This window comes from Phodopus roborovskii, unplaced genomic scaffold (assembly GCF_943737965.1).
Source record: "Phodopus roborovskii unplaced genomic scaffold, PHOROB, whole genome shotgun sequence".
In the NCBI taxonomy this organism is placed as follows: Eukaryota; Metazoa; Chordata; class Mammalia; order Rodentia; family Cricetidae; genus Phodopus; species Phodopus roborovskii.
Window position 1 is genome coordinate 341,413 of NW_026126417.1, and position 23,588 is coordinate 365,000.

At 41.4% G+C, this 23,588-nt stretch overlaps 1 protein-coding gene across 7 annotated transcripts in view; it reads left to right on the forward strand.

Moving 5' to 3' along the window:
* Positions 1-23,588, forward strand: part of Meis2 (Meis homeobox 2) — a 208,507-nt gene that overhangs the window by 179,110 nt on the left and 5,809 nt on the right. The gene's annotated exons all lie outside the window — the stretch shown is intronic.

Consider the following 23,588-nt stretch of genomic DNA (forward strand, 5'->3'; position numbering starts at 1 on the left):
CAACATGAGCATGGGCTCTGTTCTTCCAAATTTTAGGTTCATATTTATAGTCATCACCTCACATGTACTTAGGTGTTTATTAGTCCTATTGTCAGCATAAATAACTTCTGCATCATTTTTCACTTTTGCCCTTCCAAGTTTTCTGAGAATTCAATGGAAGCAGTAAGTAGTTACTGAAGAGCAATACAGGCTTCTGAGTTTTTCTGAAATGCTAAATCTCCAACCTTCCTGCTTGCTTCCAAGTACTGATGTCCATGTTTCAATCCAAAATAATTTAATAAGACAGATATATCAGACTCATATGCCTAAACATTTGGATAAATAATTGGTGAACAGTAAATAAAGGTCCACTCACTGTATTTATGTCTATGCATGCCAGTGTGGGAAGAAAAGACAATACTTGGAAAGACAAAACTGAGCAAGAGTCTCTTAAATTCAGGTGTGTTATTACTTTCTAGTAATAACACTCTAGTGGGAAATTGTAGATAAAATATGAAATCAAAACAAATAGCACAAATATATTGTGAAACTCACTCTGCAGTGTTCACATGGCAGCAGAAGATTCATGAATGGATCACTATACTCAGAACCAGGCCTCTACTCAGAGTTCTTTAAGCAATATTGGAGACTCTTATTCACCCTTCCAAGATTTAAAAGAATTCTTCAAACTTTATAATCTTTCAGATATGCTCCAATCGCTTGTCTAAATATGAAATTCTTTGCAAAAGTCATATGAACTAGGTATCATCTCCCATCTGCAGTTGAGAAATAGTGAATCAGAGAAGTCACAAAGCTAAGAAGCTGTAAAAGGTTTTACATTTGCATCCCAACTTCAGCCCAGGAACTTTTCTGTTAAGTCTGTAAGCCAAGAGCTTCCTTGAGCTGAACGTTAAGACGTCTCCTCAATCAGAGATCTCTTCGCTCCTAGGCTTCCTATTTACTGCTATCATTGTCCTTCCAGGGTCAAGACACCAAAGCTTCCCTCCACCCTTCCCTTCTCATCCATGCTCTGTACACCCACTCTGTATACTCACAGGTGCTCTTATAACATTAAAACCGTTGTCCTGTGCAATGCAGTCTCCATGCTGCTAAACTCCAGGCTTTCTGAGACTCAGTGTCTAGAGGACCGAAAAGCAATGAGCACCTTTACAGGATGGTTCAAATGTTGCCCTGCAATTCTCAGGTGATGGTGTGATGCTTTACAGTGCAAATCAGACTTCACCATCCACCTTCAGGTCAACGCTGTGAAGCAGTTCTCGTAAGTCTCATTTTGTAGCTATAGTGATTTCAACACCTAAAAGTTAAAGAGTTTGTCCCAAACCATGCAATGCGTGGCACCAGCAGAGTTTACACCCACGTTTCCAAACCTGTGCTTTTCCTATCTCTTTCTCTCATCACATAACTAGGCTGATGGATGGGTTGGTGCAACTTATGTTTCCAGCTAAGCTTAGAGACCGAGAGGACGTGAAATCAATCTCAAAGTGGTTTTCTTTCGCTTTGCAAGTGTGGCCGCTCACACAAGTTATTCTTTTATGTGCTTTCCCTAAGAAGACCTGAGTGAACTGCCAAGGAGGCAGCAGACACTGAATAAATATTTGTTCAAAGGGATCAAGTGTCATGCCTTCTAGAATTCCTACAAGCAATCAAATACTGTTAATAAGGGAGAGGAAATGAACCAGAAGGATCAAGATCATCCCAAGGAGAGTGTACCACGCACATGGTGATAATGGAACTCGTGATAGGTGCTGTAGTGATGAGGGAGGCGGAGGGACATTAAATGTTGAAATTCCTCCTTGTAAGGAACTGTGTTGCCTGTGCCTGCTCACAGTCATACAGTCATATTGTGTCTTGTGTTCTCTGCTCGCTCTACCCCCCCCTCTCTCTCTCTCACACACACACACACACACACACACACACACACACACACACACACACTTTTGCACACCTGAAACTCTTTTGGGCCATTTTTGGTGTAAAAACCATTTGGCACCTTCTATGTGACATTTTACCTAAAATACAATTGTCGATAAAAGTTTGTTTTTTGTGGGACAATTTAAGAAGCCTGCCCGGATTTCAGCAGAGCAGTGATGGTACGCACTTTTAATTCCAGCATTTGGGAGGCAGAGGCAGGCAGATCTCTGAATTACAGGCCAGCCTGGTGTGCACAGAAAAACCATGTCTCAAACAAACAAAAAAGAAGCCTGAATTTCTAAGACAACATTATTCTCTGAATTTTTGTACCCTAGGTCAAATGAATAAAGATAATTCACATTTCAAAACCAAAATTCTCACACAAAAACAAAACTAAATAACAAGAACATTAGCCTGGAGCAGGTGCCTCGGGTTCAGAATGGAAGACAGATTTCATGGTTATTTATTTCTCTCCAAGCTGAACCACACCCCTATGTTAATTTCTTTTTAAGCTTTTGAAATTCTAAACTACTATAGAATTGTATGCTCTTTCTATTACTTCTAGACTTTACTTTGGAATCGATTGAGTTACATGTTTAGATAAAACAAAAATTCTAGTCTAAAACTTTCTTAGAAGGGGAGTCATACCAAGGCCCTGAGCTACACTGCTGGTGTAAATGGTACTTCCATTGTCCCACCGGCCTGGGGAATGTCATCTAAAGGATGGCCACTGTAACTCCTGGTTTCCTAGACTTCAACCTTGTGTATATGTTACACCAGAGCCCACTTTAGCCACTGACTGTGAAAACTGAGCCACAGTATTGGATTTTGTTAACTTTCAGTTTCCCTGGTCAGAAAGTAGCAACTAACACTACCCATTCCATCCAGTATACATGTACTTGTATATTCCTCATTATAAGTCAGTAATGAGAATATGCATGAAAGTAAATTAGTGAATTATGAAGCCTTCTTAGAAAAAGATGATCTCCATTATAACCTAATGATGGCCACTAAGTGGTACCTGAAATATGAATTAGCTATACACTTTCCAAAGTTTTCACTAAACATATTAGGTTATTTTTTTTCCAAGTCAGAGTTTGATGGATATTTCCCCCCACGCCCCCAAAATGCCATAGCTGCCCATGCCAGACGGTGTTAATTTCAAAGTTTTTATTTTACAATCTCCCTGTGTATGCTCATATTTAGAAAATTTTCCATGATTTCTGCCTCAGTCATGGCCATCATCATAAGTAGAGCACATTCTAACAATTCAGTGAGCTCCATTTAGCCAAGAGATTAAATAGAGTTCACAGATTCATGGGCTGTTGTCTTCACTTAAATGAATCAGTGATTCGCGGTTACTGATCAACCTACTAATGCCACCGTTCATAAATGGGAATGGGCCAACCCCTGCTGGTATAATGATCAGCTGGAGGCGAGTGGGTTGGGCACCGAGCAGCTGATGGTTCTCCTCATTTCTAGAGGGGGGCCCTTGAGATGACTGCATATAGGTAGGCAAGGCCAGGCAACTGTGACACCTCCCCAGGGTCCCTTTGGTGCCAGGGATTTAAGAGCCTCAGCTGTCAAAGAACAATAAATTTCCCTCAAAATATAAAACATAAATCAGTGTTTCCCAAACATTGAAAGGCAAGAAGAAACTAAATCCCCCCAATAATGAAAAGAATCCTGTTAATTAAATCAGTAAGGTAGAGAGCTTCCCTCCCAGCACACAGCCCTGCTGAACACTAGAATACCTTAGAGACCAGAGCTGAAATCCAAGCTTTTTCTAGTTTGTAAGCCAGCATCCTGAGGGAACATTTAGAAGAAAAGGGTGTGGGGGAAATCTTAGAAACAGGACAAGTAAACACAATTTCATTTTTTTTTTCAGAAGTTGTTGGACAATGTTTATCTAGAAAGAGAAGTTGCAAAACAAATTGTAAACAAGGCTCGGTATGCGTGTGCCAACCTCTTATCAGATCTGCACCTGTTTTGGGTGAGCTGAAAGCCACATCGATGTGCACTGAGACATAGACTCCAATATGTGTTACTTAGAGAAAAGGAGAGAGACACTGGTCATTACTCCTAACTGTGTCTTTGACTAGTTGGCTGTTTGGCTGACTGGTTGACTGTCTGTCTGTCTGTCTGTCTGGCTGGCTGGCTGTCTGGCTGGCTGGCTGGCTGGCTGGTTGGTTGGTTTGGCTGCATGCTATATATACTCTTTCATTTTATTTGCCTTTTTAACTCCCTGGCTCAGATAGTTTATAACAGTGTTTAGTTACTTCACACATCTTTCTTTTTGTTCTGCAAATCCTCTAATGTAGATTTGTGGGTTGCTTTAATGTTTGGTTAATTGGCTGGTCTACTAAGAAAGATTGTGTTGGCACGGTTGAGGAGAGCTGCGGAAAACAGGGATTGTGGTTTCTTATGAATCAGTAGTTCAGGGCCACATGCCTGTTATACAAGTCACTGACATCAGAAGCCCTCACAGAAATGAAAGCCAATCTGACTCTACTCCAGCCTTGGGTTTCCCTCTTTTGCTGTCTCTATTTCTGTTTTTGTTTTCTGAGGCAATATATTACTCTGTAGCCAGGCTAGCATGAACGGATGATGTAGTAGCCCACGCAGACCTGAAGTTTGCTACGAAGCAAAGGCTGGCCTTGAATTTCATATCCTGCTTCTGCCTCCCAAGTGCTGAGACTACAGGCGTATACCATCATACCCTGCCTGAGTATTGCCCTTCACGCTCCTCACAACCAAGTTACCTCAAACCCATAATCTAGCAGCCTTTAAATCGGGTTTCATTGCCTTTAAAATATGTCAGCCTCTATTCCCAAAATCTGAGTCCTCTCTTCCGAACCTTTCCAAATTTTTAAAACTACAAAGCTACCCAACTCTTCACCTAGACCCAACATTTAACTAATCATTAGGCAGTATGTCGTAAATGCTGCAGGATATGCTTGATGTACATTTTTTCTGTACATTCAGTTGTCTATCTGTCTCCAACAGGCTGTTTTGAGTCCTCTGACAGCAGGGGTGAGACAGTACTGGGGTGGTGTGTCTCATCAGCTGCAACCTGTCACCATCACCTGTCACCCAGTTCACATCTACACACAAACACAGAAAGATCATTCTCTGTGATAAAGGTCAAAATGTCAGGGGTACTGTGGACAGACTTTGGAAGGCAAGGTAACTTGGATTTGACCCTGGTCCTCACACATCCTAGGCAAGACCCTCTACTTCTGAGCTACACCCCCAGCTCAGTTTAGCTGTTAAGGTTGCCATTTTGATTGAGTTTTTCATAGGTTGGCTTGTTTGTTTGTTTAGAGACAAGGTCTCATGTCATCCAGAATGTCCTCTAACTTCTTAAGTAACCACTGGCACTTCATTCTGGTTTTCCTTACTTCGGCCTTCCCAGTGCTGGGATCACAAAAATGCTTCACCATGTCCAGCACAAGCTCTTGGTTTACTCTCTATTTTTAGAAGTTTCACTACATTTCCCAGGCTAGACTTGAACTTTTGATAGGTCTATCTCAGTTTCCTGAGTAAGTGGAAGTAACTTTCAAATGGATAACAAAATTGAGTCTATGACTCCAAGAATACCACCCCTCAAGTCTTACCCTACTGGCATGCAACCAGTCACTCTGCCAGAAAGAATAGAAGTAGTGAACATAGTGTGGCTCAACTCTTTAGCTGAGACAAGCTTGCTGTGGCAGGAAGTGGCCAGACTGATATCTCAGCAAAACGTGATAAGATGGCAGCCCGGAAGTCAGTTGTAAATGTTGCCTTCTTATGACCTTGCTAGATTGTGGATCATCAGGATTTCCTTTCTCTATGCTCATACCTCTGACTTTTCACAGCAGTCGTTCTGTGCTTGGTCAGGGGTGGCATGGATCTGCTTAAGACTCTGAGTTTTCCTGTTTGTCAAATCAAGAAAGATTTAAAGTCAGACAGTCTACTGTGAGAGATGAGTTTGTATGTGTGTACATTCAATGCATGCATGTATGAGCATTGCCAGAACAAGTTAGTAGGGGGTTTAAATTATACTTGTCTTATCCAATATTTTAGGAATGCTACTTCTGTTAAGGAAATCATTGTTTTAGCAGTATTTTGGAGGGCTATGGAGATGGCTCAGTGGGTAAGAACATTGCTGTACAAGAGCATAAGTACTGAGTTTGAATACCTAACACCCACATTAAAAACTGGGCATGGCTATTCATGCATCGACCCCCAGTGTTAGGAAGTAGAGACAGGCAGATCCAAGGGGCTCTTAGGCTACTTCAGCCAAAATGGTGAGCTGCTGTGAGAGCGAGAGCCTATCCAAGGATAGGGTGGAGAGCAATGGAGGAAGACACTGACATCTTACACATGGGTGCAGACACTCATGTGCACACTTCACATACATACACACAGTCTTGAAATAGTCAGTAGATGACACAACATCTCTGTTCACTGGCATTGCTAATGATACCTTTAGTTCCAAATGTGTGTCTGATGGGGATAGCTGTTTCAGAAGACAGTAGTAACTGTTTCCTAAAGCCTGGACCTTAACAATAATTTAACAGAAAACATTAAGCCAGATGATGATTTCATGTAGATCCTACTATGCATCTAGTTACGTTTGTGCTTAACCTTTTAAAATACCAGCTTCTGAGCGCCATACTTGATCTCTTATACATCTGCAGGCCCAGAGCTGTGTAGGGTGGAAGCAGACAAGCTGAAGAGTCCAAACTCAAGATGCAGGAAATTATCAGGCCTACTGCCCACTCTGGCCTCCATGAGTTCACAAGCACTGATGAACACATGTGCGAGTGCACACATCTGCACACACGTGGCCACATAGACCACATTCACATACACAATTCTTTTTAAAGTGTAAAAATAAGAACAGGTTAATTAATTTAATGAAACATAAGCTTCCCAGCCACAACTCTGGGTTAACTTGGGAAGGCACACCGGCTGCCACAGATTGGACGTCTGCTCTCAAGTGCTCTCAGAGAACTGCTTGCTAGAAACCCAATAGACGCAGCTTCTCACTCACAGTAAACAGATCATTCTACAGTCCAAAACTAAACAGCATGACAACATTATAGGGCTGGGGACATGGCACAGTCAGGAAAGTTCTTGCCAGAAAGCATGAGGATGTGAGTTCATATCCCAGACACCAAGGGGCGGGGGGAAGCAAACAGCCATTGGCCAAGAATCCCAGTGCTAGGAAAGTAGAAGAGACAGGAGGAACCATGGGGATCACTGGCCAGTACGTCTGGCCAAATTGATGAGTTCCTGGTTTAGTGACAGAGCTTGTCTCAGGGCAGATGAGATGGTACAACTGGGAAAGAGACTTGCCCACAACTTGATGGCCTGAGTTTGAGCCCCAGATCCAACCCACTACTAAAAGTTGTCCTCTGACCTCTACAAGCACACACATACCACACACATACACACACACACACACACACACACACACACACACACTACCACCACCACCACCACCATCATCATGATAGCAAATGAAGTAAAAAGAAAAAGGAAAAAAAAAAACTTGTTTCAAGAAATGAGACAGAAAAGTAATTAAGAAAGATACTGGGCATTGACCTCTGAACTCCTCAAACAGGCACATACAGAGAGTAAAAGAGATAACATCACAAATTACAGTTCAGTGTTAACTACTCCCTGAGTGTTATTTTACCTATCTATAGGGGGCCTGGCAGTGATTCAGCCTGGCTTTCTTGTGTGTGTAGGTCTTATAGTGGGAGGCCAAAGGCCTGGTGTGGACAGTAGACACAACCAGCATGAAAAAGGCTAGCCCCTTCCGCTGCCGGAGGGGTGACTGTAACAGCACACCATTTTCTGTCCATAGTGACATCATTTTGACAATTTTAGCACCCTTTCTTTTTCTGGAATGGGGAGAGAGGTAGAGTAAGGAGCAAGTCTTCTGATTAGGAATTTTCCCAAACTCTGGAAGGGGAGGGATAAAGTTTGCATTCCTCCATGTTTCTATACAACAGATTAAAGGACACACAGGTATGTAGAGCTGCTTAAGCCTCACCAAGGTAGCAGTCTCTGAACACTTTGATGTCATCTGCTTGCTGGACCCCTGAGACATTCCTGGGATCCAGATTCAGTTGACTTTCTGTGGTTTGCCTGTCCCTTCTGGTGTTCAAAAAAGGAAGGAAAAGGGTCCCTGCTCCTTCTTGTCCCCTTCCTTTATTGTACGCTTTGCTTTGTTTGTTTGATTTTAAAACTGCCATTATGTGAAAGTGTAGCAAGTATAAATAATTGAGAAGATAACTCTGTGGGGAAACCTCTCTCGCTGCCTTTGTGCAGAGGCAGCTCATTACGGCTCTGAGCTGCAGCATTCCATAAGAGCAATTATGCAGCATCAGTATGTCATGGATATTAACCAAGGGGAGTAGATAAGACACGGGAAAATCATCCTGTATCTTATTTAATTAAATTTATTTGGTTTTTCCAATCGGTCCTCTCCTATGCAATTTCTCCGACCACTCCATAGTTGCTGTGGTCTTTGCTGGACTGTTAACATGACATTTGTTTTTTTGGCATTCCTCCTCAATTTTGTATAGACCTAGAATGTATTTATATTGGGGTTTAATTTCTACCCAAGGAGAGGTTACCCATAAAAACAGAACCATAATTTGGTCATGAGGTTCTTATCCCTCCTAGGGCTTATATAGCCCGTTAATATATGTTAATACAGCCAAGTGAATGAAAGGTTAAACAAGTGGGTCAGGCTTGGAGAGTCTTAGAATGCTTACTTCTGCTTAAACGGAAGGAAAAGCCTGTAATGGCGCTTGCCTGACTTTCACCCCCATCATTTTAAGAATTGCTTTGCCAATCCTTCACGGCAAATAGTAATTTTAAGTGGACCAAAACAGAGCTCAGGGTGTTTGCACTCCACAGTAATGATAGAGTAGCCGTGCTCCCTGGAGTCAATAAGCCCAACAATTGAGTCATTTTTGCCTCCTGTGAGTGAATCACTGCTGTTAGCCTGAATGACAGGATTGCCTATAGAACTAGAGCTCCTCACCACATTGACCTCATCCCAGAATATCAGGGTTCAGGGGGCAGGCAGGTGGTGTTTAACACCGTTATAAGTAAAAGCTAATTTTGTACATGGAGGATCTGTAAACAAGAAAGTGGAATTGATTGGAGGGTAGTAGGGGCCAGGGAACCTTAGATGTACATTGAAGCACATTAGCCAAAGCAGCCCATCCTCATTCCCTAACTCTCTCCTCCTTTCTCTTTCTACCACCATGTTCCCTGCCCCACAAGTGAATGTCCCAATACAATATATAGTAGAGTCAGCTGACTACAGCTCATTCACAAATCTTATTAATAAAATTGAAGGCAGTATTGCAGAAAAAATACATACACACACACACACATACACAGAATACATATATAGTGTTTATAGTATATAATAATACTGTATATGTTGTATGTCTTTAAAACATTTTAACTCTACAGTTATTTTGCATGAGGAGAGGTGCATTGCGAAGTCAGAAAAACATGTGAGAATTAATGCTTTCCTTATACCATGTGGGTTCTGAGGCTAGACCTCAAGTTATCACCAGTCATATACTGTGTATCTTTACTTAAGGGTATTTTTAAAATTTCTCATAGTTACTTTGAAATAAAAAATTTCAGGCATATCAAAATATCTAGTGATAACTTAAAATTTTTAAGTGAGTGAGAAATGAAAACATAGAGAAAATATCCTTAGCTAAAATCATGCCCTCATTTTTTCAAATTAACCTTGAAAGTCCTAAGGTGCAGCATGCTCATGAGGTCTGCTGGGGTTGCTGGGATGCTCCCCAGGGTTTGCATTCCCACTGAGAGGAGGAAGTAAAGAGGAGATGTATGGAGAGCAAAAGCCCTGACACAAGCCTGCACATCTAAATCTGAGTTGAGCAAGATGCAAAGCCTACTTTCCAACTGATGAATGGCCCTAAAGTACAACTTCCACTAGAAACTAGAATGCCATGGCTTACTCCAAGAGCTTGGAACCCTAGCACCCCTGAACGTCCCAGTAGCTTGTTAGGCACTGATTCATGACGCTCAGCCCCTTTTAGAGAGTGTTTATCAATCTGCAAAGAGCCACGATGTAGCTTGAAGCAGAAACAGAAAAAGAAAAGAAAAAATCCCTACATTTTGTTACCTTAGTGTCCATTATCCCCTAGAACTTGACCTGGGACTCTTCATTTCTGAGAGCCAGTCAAAGACACCAGTGTTTCTCCAAACATATCTAAGAGGGAATCCTTAAAAAGGTATAATCGGAAAAAAAAAATCCTTTCTTTTCCCCATCTCAAGTCTTCCTCCATTACTATTTCCTGCCTCTTACCCCGAGAATATACACTCACAACACTTTCTGGACCTCATTGTTCAATCTGCCCTCCCCATTGCAGCCCAGCATAATGGGGACATCCCAATCCAGTCCTGTCTCTTGTATATATAACACACACACACACACACACACACACACACACTGAGCCTGGCAGAGCAAGAGACTTCATTTCTGCCAGAAAAGTCCTTCCCTGTGTCTGCTGTCCAGGTAAAGCCACACCTTGTGCTGAGTTAGGGTCTCCACTTATTTCTCACTGTGACATTCATTAGAGCAGAACCAGGAAGGCAGAATTATGTCCCATCTTAGCTTTGTACTGCTCTAGGGCACATCGTTCATCAGGAATTGAGCTATGCCACTTGCAAAGGAAAAGAAAATGACAAGAGATTCCCTAATGGTTCTTCTATTGTCAATTCTAAATTATTTCCTAGGGGAAGGGGCCCTGTTTTCATTTACTCGTTTAGTTGTTTATTCACCAAACATTTTATTGGGGATAGTCCAGACAGTGTCGATAGCAAAGAACTAAAATATGCTCTCTGTAAGATCAACGAGGTGAAAACCAGACAAGTAAATTGTGATTGTCCTATTGAATAGATTCTTCAGGGAACGTGCTTGCTAACGACTGAGGAAGTGTGTGTGTGTGTGTGTGTGTGTGTGTGTGTGTGTGTGTGTGTGTGTGTGCATTTGTATGTATATGCACTTGTCTATAGAGGTCAGAGGTTGAATCTTCCTCTATAGCTGCCTACCTTATGTTTTGAGACAGGGTCTGTTACCGAACCTTCAGCTGGCTAGTCAGCAAATCCCTGGAATATTTCTGTTTCTGCTTTCCAGCACTGGGCACACAGAGGATCACAGCCTTGCTTGGTTTTTTTATTTTTTTCTAACATGGATTCTGGAAATCCAAACTTCAGTCTTTGTGCTTGCCCTGAGGCAAGCAAAGGAGCCAACTCCCCAGCCCAGGAAATGCTTCTTAATAAGATTACGAAACAAACTTACCCCAAAGAGGTATTCTCTGGTAAGAATTTCAAGTGATGCATGGACCAGATGGCTCTGGAAGGAAGACCGTCCCAGATGGAACGAATAGTGTGGCCCTAGCTAGTTAGCATATTAACTCATGAATTAACCTTGGATCATTTGTATATCACAGGATTCATAAATCTATGACAGTTAAGACAATTACAGCACTAAATGATTTCGCCTTTAATAAATGGTGACGGTACATCTATTCCTGTGAAGATGGAGACAATGCAAATGTCATTGTTTTCATCTGTAAGAGTTAAGTTAGATTGCACTGGGAATTTTAATAAGAGATGTGATGACTGGATAGACTCTAAAAATTCTCTCAAACTGCGGTGGATCTGGTTTGCACCTACAGCTCTATGTGGAACTTCAGAATCAAGGGTTGATGTCTTCATCCCTCTGGAAATGGCAGTTGGGGGATTGTATCCACTAACTAATCATTTAAAGCTAAAATATTAAAGGACTAAAGCAGCCACGGCATAACCTCTTGTTTGCTAGGTCTCTTGTGGTTTATAAAGATATATTTTATGTCTTTTATGATTACAAGATGATGCTAAAAAAATTTGTGGGCAATAATCACATTGGAAATGCTTTGTGTAACATCTCTCTGCCCAAGAAGAGGAGGCTACCTGGGTGTCAATCTAAGTAAAAGATGTTTCATTTGTTCTTGAGAAAAAGCAATCTGGAAGGTTTACTTAGAAATTAGTCCTAGATGTTTGAACGTCATGAATATGAAGACATAAAGGCATATGTCTGTAAATAGAATTTTTTGCTTCTTGATTGAATTATGTTTTGTAATATTTTAAAGATTGTTTTTGGTTGTATGAAGTTTGTTGAAAGTAACTCATAATTTTCTTTTGTTTGTTTTAAATCTTTTACTTTAACCCCCATGGACAGCTTAGATGAGACTATAAACTGGCTAGATATCACTGAGCATGGAGTTTAAATAGGAGGAATGTCACTTGTATTCATATTTACGATGCTTTATTTGATGGATCTTTTCCATAATAGTACTTGACTTTCTGTGTTTTACTCTTGCTGCCCCACCCCCACCCCCTTTTTGGGTTGAAGCCACTCTATAGTTTAACACCTGGGAGATTTCTCACTTATGGTTCCCTTTAAAAGTGCTAAAATCTCAGCCTCCCAAACAAGAGACCAAGCTACCGTTTAAAGAAAGAAGTGGTGTTGATAAAAGGCCCAAGAATGTTACCACCTTTCCAATGTGTCCTCAGCAAAATCCTTTCTTTTAAGCCAGCAGGAGAAAGGAAAGGGGGATAAGAGCCGGGTCCCTCCAAATGCTTCTGGCATGCGGATCTGGTCTTCTGAAACATCCCCTGCTGCTCCAGAAAAAGGAGCCCCTGAAGCAAATGAAAACTCTGGTGAGGACATTCACATGCATAGCACCCTCCCTCCGAGGGCTTTAGATCACAGGTCCTGGGGTGATTTGGCCTGAGTTGAAGAATAGAGACTTGTGAACCATTTGTCTCCACACCTAGAGTATGCTGAAGTGCTGTGTCTTTCACCTTAAAAGCCCATTTAAAAAGAAAAATATGGTTTGTGAGAAGGACACAATTTGGACACCATCACACTTAATGGAGTCCCTTTTAAATGTAACACTCCGGCCCATCAATTCTCTTCTAAATTACTTGTCACCACCTAGAGAAAACCTGCCCTTGATTATCTTATATGCTTAAAAATACAGTGTGTGTGTGTGTGTGCGCATGTGTGTGTGTTCACGCGCGCATGTGTGCATCCACACACGCACTCCCACTTTATTTAAATCCCTGATGAATGCCATTGCTAGAACCACTCAGGTTATGTTTAAGGCAATATAACCTGTGTCATAAGCACAGGGTGACTTATATGCATGCATGTGATTGTCATCAGCTTTTAAATCTCTTCACACAGATCACCTCAGAACTCAAAACATGAAACTTCAACTCCTAGAAATAAGGCCATTGTCTGTAGGCTTTTATTTACAGTTGACTGACCAACAGGATCAGATGGAGGACTTGGTAAAATCTTGAGCCACATGAAAAGCTAGAGTGTTTTGAGAAGTAGCCAAGCAGTTCTTTTCAGCTTACTGCTTGAGATCTTGAATAGTCCTAGTTTAAAAAATAGGAAGAGGAGAGACAGTTTTGAAGTAGTCACTTGTGGTTGGGGTTCACGCTTCTTTTGTCCTTGTATTGAGTGGCCTCCTAACTTTTCAGCTCTGGAGTTCCCTTGCCAACTCATCTAGAAACCCAGAGCGCCTCACTCTCACTACAATAAGTAGGAATTTAAAAAGCAAACGGCCGGTTTTGATCAACTGCACGCCATGACATAGCAAGCGCAGATTACACAACCATCCGTCCAGCAAAGCCCAAAGCAGAGGTCATTCTAAGACTCAAACGCCCCACTTTCACTGGAGTCCATCTCCTCACCCCTTTCTCCCTGCATTGCCCAAGGGTATTGAGTCATTGCTGTTCCATTCTCATCAATCCAGTCAGCCCATTCTCTCTCTACCTGGCTGCTGGAAAAGGTCTTCCTCAAGAGGCTTCGTTGTCTCATTTCCCTGTTCAAGAACTGCAGAGACTCTATTTATCTCTGAAGAACCCCATGCAGCTTGCCTGTGAGTTGCCACCAAGTTCCCCCAGAAACCAGAAGAAACTGTCAGCCAATCTCAGTTCATTACCCTCCCCATGTCTCAAACAAAGTGAGCCCTGGTAGAGTTGGTACCATCAAGCAGCTCTTTATTTCCTTTCCTTCCATTTGTTTGATTTTTGTCTTTAAATGCTCTTTCAAACTGATTCAGCTCTTTCCCTTCCAAGAGTTTGCTTAACTTTTTTTTTCTTTTCTTCTGGTGCTGGAGAGCAAGGCTGTGCACATGCGTGCTAAGCTAAGCAAGGGCTCTGCAAGTGTTGTTTTTTTAAATAATTGATTTATTTTTATTTTATGTGTATTGGTGTTTTGACTGCATGTATGCCTGTTTGAGGGTGTCAGATCTTAGAGTTATAGATAGTTGTGAGCTGCCATGTGAGTGCTGGGAATTGAACCTGGGTCCTTGGGAAAAATAGTCAATGCTCTCCATCACTGAGCCATCTCCCAGCCCTTGTGCAGATGTTCTGTACCTCCAGATCTTATCCTCTTGTCCCTTGCTAGCCTTGAGCTCACCATGTAGCTCAGAATAGTTTTGGATTTGCTATGCCCCTGCTTCTGTTCTCCAGTGCTTACATTACAGGTGTTTGTACATTGCCATTCTTGATGATCGGCCTCTCTTCATGTCTTTAGTTGATTTCTTAATTGACTGGATATAGGCTGTTTGTTTATAATAACTAGTGTGTTTTCAAATGGTGACTTTTTCCATTTGTTTATGTATATATGAAGAATAGAAATCTCAAAAGGCATGACTTGCATTTTCAAATGTTTAGATATATTTACATGCGTCGTCCATACGTCATTAAATTTGGTTTGGGATAACTGCAGAATGTGGATGGCTTATCAATGGTGACACATGTACAGATTTTTACGACCCTTGAAATTATTCCCAATAATTGTTTCAGGGTTGAGAAGAGATGATCAAGTACAGTGTAAGGCCCGTTTTCAGTTTTCAGCTCCTCACCCACCAAGCCAATTATTGGGACACACACACCCCTAGAGGACACAGCTGCTGAAAAAGAATGAACATGGAGGAGAAAGCTGGTGCTCAGTACATTTTGATTGGCCAAAGGATAAAACCAGGAATCAAGCTAAATAAATCCAATTCCCTCTAAACACAAGAAAAGAGGGAGAAGGAGGGCACTAGAACGGGACCTGACAGAATGCAAACAAGCCTTTTCTCTTCTCATGTTAGTAACAGCCCCTCCACCTTTGAAGGAATAGGTATGAGTAGCCTAGAATTAACAAAAATAAATCCCTATCTGTATTTGCTTTCACCTTCCTCTGCAGCAGCACAGAAAAATCTATCAAGGTGTTAACAATTTCATCCCTGGCAAAGTTTATTGCTGTGAACATGTGCAAGTGCAGTGTGCACGCGCACACACACACACACACACACACACACACACACACACACACACACACGCCCCCAAAGGGTTACTGACTTCTCGCTGTCACACAACTGACAAGGTCATGATGACTTCTCAGTGCTGCCATTCCATGTCCCACTCAGTTGATGGGCACTTCCAAATGGACAGGATTACTGTTGAAAACAACAAAATCAGGTAGTTGCAGCCAGTTCAGTTCTCAGCAAGAAAATGCACATGCCTTATGTAGATTTTGTTGTTGATCCCCCTCCCCCACTAGAGGTTACTCAGGGAAATGCCTGCCACTATAAATCAGTAGTAATGAAATCACCATTATGGCATCTTGGATATTACATTTGCTAAAGCCTTTCTGGACATTAAGTCATCTTTCAGTGATTGATACTATAGACAGTGGATAAACATTTTTGATGGATCTGTTTGCGCTCAGATGAAAAAAAAAGTGAATCCTTTTCTTTTTTTTTTTTTTTTTTTTTTTTTTTGTTTCTCTCCTTGATTGAAAGAGTGTAATGCCATTGGAGAGGGAAAGGTTCAAATGTGGTTATCACAGGTTGGTGACACCGAAAATAGAAACTCACTTAGGGTAAAATTTGCTGTCAGGAAAAGTAGAGTGTTCTTTCTGAACTGGGGAACATGTGGTTCATGTGAGCTTGCTTGTAGAAGGTTGCTGCAATAAGGCTGCTTTCATACAGGTGTGTTTATGCCCCAGGCTTGCTGGCCACAGTCCATTCCATTTACAGAAGCTGAATTAAACAATAACTACCGCTCGGGAAAAAAATGGTGAGGGAGGGGGAGGGGGAAAGGTGAGCGTCAAAGGAGATGCTTGAGAGCTTTGTCAGGGCCAAGAAAACCCTGTTGTAGTTGTCAGGGCTTGTTGATGTTGCTGGGAACGGCACTTTTTTTTCTGCTGGATTTTGTGGTTCTGCCTTAGGAAAGAAAGTAAAATAGAACGGAAGAACAAAGTCCCACTCTATAAATCAGCAGCTGCTCCTTGCCAGATCAAAGGAATGACATTTTTGCTCCTGGACTTCTTGTCCACTTGAGGGCTTGACAGGCAGCTAACAGCTGGCCTGCTCCACTATAAGAGAGAATCAGGCTACATCTTCTTCCTAGCAGATGACAAGCTAATCAGAGACCTATCCATAGCACAGGACATGTGCCTGCGCCTTGACCTCTTCCAACGTCTCTGATACATAATTGCTAAACAGCATGGTGCATTTGGGGCCAGTTAATTCTTAGGTGACTTCCATTGAGAAGAATCTGAGATAACACGCAGTCAAAAGTAATCACAAAAGCCAAAAATATTGTTAAAATCATAGGATTTGTCGGGATCAGGTCTTAACGTGAATTGGCATGTTTGGAACATAATGGGAGCTGGCTATGAACGAGAGTGAAGCCCAGTCAGATAGATGGCCCGGGATCTGGGAACTGGTCATTTTGAAAATGATCACTATTTCTTTGTAGGTTGGTGGAGTTGAATGAAGTTATATATCTCTGTTCCATGTCTGCAGAAAGTGGTTATCAGAACTACTCTAAGGTGTGCAAGTATCCAAATCTGGAATTTTAATGTCAGTAGTAAAACGTTCAAAGTAATTTCTCGTTGATTTCCATCTGCAATAAATCATGTACAGGATGAGGTAATATGCTATAGCTTATGTCTATTGACTTAGTGTTTTATCTTTAAGAGGATAGATCCTAGATATGAAGAGCTAAGGAAGTTCGAGTGTTTTCTCATCCCTGGCTTTCCAGTGGCTCTGAAAGATCACTGTTATAACACATGATAAATAGCCACATGTGGCAACCCAGTAGCATTCTGTATGAGGAACAATGCTGTAAAGGCGGGACCTGCTCGAAAGCTGTGCTACATGCCGCTAGGTCTGAGTGTTGGTTGTTGCTCAGCATTCAGAAAGAAATAAAAGATAATTCCCTGTGGAAAAGGAAATTCCTCAGATACTTTTATTAAATAAAAAAGCTACAATTGTTCATATTAATCTCAGATAAGATGCCCAATTTTCTCCTTTTAATAGAGAAATCTTTATTAAATTCTTTTAATAAAGGAGAATCATGTGTATTATTGAAATTCAAGAACAGAAGCAGGTGAAAGAGGAGTGTGCCATCCTCTCTCTTCCTGAAAGACTTTCTGTTGACAATTTCCACATACATATCATTGTCCCTGCTTTTACTTTAACAGATACAGATGGAGCAAAATGTATCTAATTATTATACATTGTTGGTTACCCAAGGCAAGTGATTGAAAGTGTCTTTAGATGGGAGGTACTTCAAGATGATAGTGTATGCAATGGTTGTGGCCATGAGAGTCACAACGAAAACTTGAACTTTACAACTGTCCATTCGTAGGCAGAGCACTAAGAAGTCCGATGGCTCTTACTGCAAGACTTCGCCAACATAAATGTGCAGAGGGCACTCAGAGCATTTCTCAAATGCAGATCTGTTACAGTAGTACCTGGTGGCACACCATGATGCTTCTGCATTTCTAACAATCTGGAGTTGGCCTGAAAGCTGCTGGTCCAGGGAACTCAAGAGTGGAAGGACCTAGAAAGTAACTAAGAGGATGTGCCCACTCTAAAACCCACCTGCAGACAGATGCTTCACTGGTATCTAAAATCTCTCTCTCTCTCATACACACACACACACACACACACACACACACACACACACACAGAGTTACATATTCACATGAAACTCTGGTATCTAGAAAGACCCTACCACTTGAGCACTTGAGCACATGCTACAGGCCACATTATCATGCTGCTATCAGCCCAGTATTGATATTTGAAGTAATCATCCATCTCTTCTTCATTATTATCTGCAAGGGAACCGAGCTTTTTAGGAACATTGATTAGATGTGTTCTGTCCATTGGCTAACATTTAATGAGCCTTTACTACATACTAGGCAAGAACCTTACTCCAAGAACCTTACATACACTATCTCTGTCAGTCCTCAGAACAGCCCAGTCTCAATTATTCCAACCCAAGTTGGTAGATAAGAAACAAATGGAGGTGTGAGGAGTTATAAGGAGCACAAGTCTCATGGGGTTATTGTTGTCTTTCTCTATGAAAAGGGCTTTAAATGTGGGACAACACTTAAGAGGACTGTGATCAAAGTTGAGTATTTTAGTGAATAAGCTATATGGGTGTTTGCAACTTTACGGGAGCATTAAATAAAACCCTGGGAGCCCACAGTAGACAGCTGTGGAAAAGATCTCTCGCCCATATGACTTTGCCCTGGGCCTTTCGTGTCAGCAGAACAGTCTCTCCACTCAAGGTGAATTCATAAGGCTACAGAGTGTTCATGCCTCCCCACTAACATCATGTTTTCATATTGTAAGTGCATGGGTATTTATTTCACATGTTTTTACAGGTGTGGGCAAATCTAATACTCTATCCAATTATAATTATGCTGTAGCTCAGGGACATTAGTTATGATCTGTGAATATGTTCCCAAGTCATGTATGTATGAATCTTATTCATTTACCTCACTTTGCTCAAAGTTGTCCCTGGGAAAAGATTCCATGTTTGAACAGTGTGTGTCAGGCATTCTCCAATCCAAGTTCTTGTTCAGTAGTGTTAAACCTGCCTAACTCACTGATTCAACCAGGGGCCAGGACACGGTATAAAACTTGTTTGTTTTGTTAAAAAAAAAAAAATAATAAAGTGATTGATTTTCCAAGGTTGAGGCAGGAGAATGCTGGTAGGCAAGTCCTGCAGCTAAGGAGAGTAGAGCTTTTGTGTTTTCACGAGGCCCCTGTCACCAAACTCCCAACCACACCTTTTCCAAATTGATCTGATCCCTTGTCAACAGTTCAAGTCTCTTCCTTGACAACACCAATTCATGCAAGAGCTTCAAATCCAGCCATCCTCAGAGTGTTCAGGGCTGGCTGCTTTTCAAGCAAGGGCAGGGAGAAAGGCCTGTGCTTTCTAACAAAGGGAACACTGCCTGAAGGAGAGGCTGACCAGGTGTGGCAAAAAGTTAGTGAACCAGAAAGAAGGGATTTATCAGCCATTTAAAGGGGGTGGGGGAACCAAGCAACAATCCAGAATGACACCTGAGTCTACTCCCATCAGCCTGAGCTATGCTTTGGAGTGAAAACACTTTAAAAGAAAATGCAGTAGTCAGATTTCAGATGGGAACAAAAAAAAAAAAAAAAAAAAAAAAAAAAAAAGCACAAAAAGCTCAAATATTTGGATTTTCCTGAGGTGGCTAATAGTCTCCAGAATATCTCTCCAGCAAGACAAGAGTCAGGTGGGAGCCAGTGATTTTTTTTTTTCCCCTTTTGCTATGTGGAGTACATTCCTTTGAATCTACTGAGGTTTTTGTGCTATTGTTGTTTGTATTTCTAACTTGACATAGAAAAGCCTCTTGATTCTTGGAAAGTCACTAAATTTATTTCTATAATTAAGTTATTTTAAGTTAAGAGTCTTGGTATATAAGTTTGAAGAGTTACACATACTAATGCATTTTCTATTTAAGTAAAATTTAGAGATGCAAATAGTCTCAGGAGACTGTCTTGGAAGCTTTTGTGTGAGCCTAGGCACTAACTTCTTGCTCAATACAAATCAATAGAACTAGTGTACTTTGGGGTACTCACCCCCTAGGGAGTCACTAATTCAATTATCTGTAGCCCTTAAAAAAGTCACAATGAGGCTAATGAAATTTTTTTCTAAGGAAAATTTGGAGAAGGTGCTAGATTTATTAACACATTTCCCCATAAGTTCTACGAAATTAAATTTTTAAAAAACTGCTTAATATCTAAGGTGACTTTATAACAGGGTTAAATTGTTTTTACTAAAAAAAAGAAGTATATTGTATGTCAGCAACTTCAAAACCATTCTAGTATGATGTTAAAACTTAGTGAGTTGGGGGGGGGTTGTTGTTTTCTTCCTTCCTTTCTTCTTTCTTTCCTTCCTTCCTTCCTTCCTTTTTAAATATCAGATACAGATGAAAAACCTAACAGTCTTTGGATTGGAAATAACTTGTGGGGGTTTTCATTAAAGTTGGGTGCAGCTTGCTGCATTTTGGTTAGTTGGATGTCTTCAGCAATTTTTCAAATGTTTTGGGTTTGGCAAAGTCCAAAATGCTTTTTGCCAAGACCCTCTTTTCCCCTTATTTTTTAAACCCGTGTGAAATGCAGGGATAACTTAATCCATATGTGTCTGATTCATTTACACTTAACTCATCAAAATGTTATTTTGTGAGGCCCATTTAATAATCCAAGAAACCTTTTGAGCCTTTTAAAGACAAGTCTTTTGTCTTTGAACCAGGAAGTTGCATTTTTCCATATGAATGGAGGTCTGGCCTTGAATGATTGGAGATGAGTTCGTTTTTTCAACTTTCAGAATTTGAGTAGAATCAAAGCTTGATATTATGTTTATTATCTGCATAAAGGAAAGGTCATCTTAAAATGTAATCAGAGGAACTAGAAAGAATTTATGTCAAATCATTTAGAGGAATACCATATATGGAAATTCATGCTGGGAATTAACGAAATAAGAAATCTTTTTTTCCATCTCTGAATTAAATGGCTCCATTTTGTGTCCATGAGAATATTTCCTAAAAAGTGGGTCATCAGTGTGAGGGAAAGAAAGAGTTGTCATTTTAATTTTTAAGATCACAATTTTTCTTTTCTCTCACAAATTTTCTTAAAGTGAACACATTATTAATTTTAATAACATCTATGGAGTTAACTATTCTGAGATTAGGGCAGTTGACAATTGGCAAGAATTTTCTGTCCAGAGATTTCTGGGGGGGAAAAATACAACAACAACAGCAAAAGAAGGGACCCATATGTTTTCCAAATCCTGTATGATTTGAAAGAATGCACTGGAATTATGAAACAGTACTGGGGACCAAAAACATTGAGAATGAAACTTCAGGGAGGCTTCGTAGAGCCCATGTGAGAAAGTAAAGTCTCTATGACCCTCAGTGAACCACCCCACCCCCACCCCCCATGAAAACCTGCAGGGGCTTCTTTCTTTCAAGCCGTCTTAGGAACGGTGAGCAAAGAAAGGCCATTGCCATAACTGCTAGTGAATATGCAGGCCACACCATGGAAACTAGCCGAAAATGTGATGCTGGAGTGACATTGCCAAGTTCAGTGCTTCTATGAAGATATCTGCTAGCACACAGAATGCTTTTCCTGAATGTTTTGTATTGTTGGGTCACCCCCATTGAACAACCTTTTGAGAGGACCCCCTTCCCATTTTTACTAATGTAAACATTCTGATGAGTAGCCAAAGAAATGACCTTTGAGTGAACCTCTAACCTTCCCAGTAATTATTTGTTTGAAGACAGTGTGAAGTTCTCCTGCTGAGAACTAAGAATCATGGTGCCTTGCAGCCCTGTGAGTGAGTGAGTGAGTGAGTGAGTGAGTGAGTGAGTGAGTGAGTGAGTGAGTGGGTGGGTGGGTGGGTGGGTGGGTGGGTGGGTGAGTGAGTGAGTGAGTGGGTGAGTGAATGTTTGAGGGAACAGGAAAGAAAAGGGAACAATCTCCAGATGTAAATAATAAAGGGATGAAAAGGAGGGGGCAGCAATTTGTTTCACCTGAAAGGTTAACCTACAAGAGAAAAACAAAACAAAACAAAATACACACCAGGATTGGCAGCACATGCAAAGGCTGCCCCTTTCTACCAGAAACTTCAGGTCAGACCAAAGGAGCCTGCTCTGGGCATCTCGTGGTCTTTACTGGACCTGTGAAAAGAGTCCCTAGAGGGAGAAATAAGAAGCCGACCCTTCTAGGTCTCAGATAAATTCTTTTAACTGATGGGAGGGCTGCTTCTGGAAGCCTTTGTGATCTGGTCAGCAACATTTCACAGGATAGCTATCTGTACTCCCATTAGCCTGGACTCCCCTCCCCCAAAAGCCAAGGGGTGGGATGTTTTTGACAACTGGGACATCTTTTCTTAAGTACTAAAGAAGTTCACTGTTTTGCCAACAGCATATGCAAAGGCCTCCTTTGGCTTTCTCCTGGCTATTATTCACTGGCTTGACTCTATTCTTCCTGGAGGACTCGCAGGAGGTGATGCATGCTCACTGTCCTCCTCCAAGGGACTTAACTGCCAATACTTGAGAATTCTTCAGAGAATAAACTTTCAGAACCTGCCCGGAGCCCCAGTGGATGCATTAATCATTAAGTCCCCCATATACTTAAGCTGTGAAAGTAGAGAAGTTGAAAAACAACTGTTATCAATAGAAAATATTTTTGAAGGACCAGCTAGCTGTATGCTCTCTACCACCCAACCCTCCCTAACCTAATGCAAGGCCACTGAATCTTTCCCAGAAGTTCATATGTGTGGGGGAATACCATCATTAAAGCATGGGACAAGGATAACTCGCAAATGGTAGAAAATTGTTTTGTTTTTATTAAATTTGGAGAAATAAAGGAGATTTCTTATTGTCTTACTCTGTTTGTACATGAATATTTGATGGGCATTATTAAACATTAAAGTAACATGAAGTAGGCACTTATTTTTGGATTTTCAACAAAATTAGATCCAGGCTTCTTAGACAAAATAACCACTGCTCATTGCATTCCTGGGAATCAGCAACCGCCTGATTTGAAAACGTTTCCCGGGCCCTAATATCAACCATGTGGACCTGAGGCTGCCTTTCGAGTAGGTTGAAAGGTGGCTGAGTTTATGGTTGGCAGTTAGCTTATCCACTGCCCTGGGTGTCCCTGCTTTGGCTGCAAAGGCCGCCCCCAGCTGGCACTGACCTCTGAGTGACCCCTAACTTTACAGGCTTAAGCTGCAGGAGTTGCCCCAAGACCAGAAGTCTTTGGGCCAGCACTTATTACTGCTGTGTTGGTGATAAAACTTCAGACAGTCTAATTGATGGCTTTGCTGACCTAACAATACCTTGTGAAAGCCGAGTGCCAGAGCCTGGGCTTCATTTATGACCAGCTGCAATGGAAGCTGAATCTCCCTGGGATGGGACTGGGAGTCTAGGGAGAGGGGCAAAATCTTCTAGCCTGTGAGCTGCAATCTGGTTCCTACTCATTCTAAAAGCAAGAACACAAGCAGAAAGGAGATGCTTTCTCCTGGAGACATCTTGTCCCTCTCTGAAAATTAGTAGCAAGTTGGCTTGGTGTTGGCTCCCAGATGACAAGGGAGAGATGATCCAGTCAGCTGTTTTTGCGTACTGACAAAGTTGCCTGTCAATTAAGTAGATGGTTTGCAGTAGATACTGGACTCTGATGTGTCCTCCATAGTGCTCACAAAAGCTGTTCATAGAACGCTCAGAATTACCTTGGTAACCC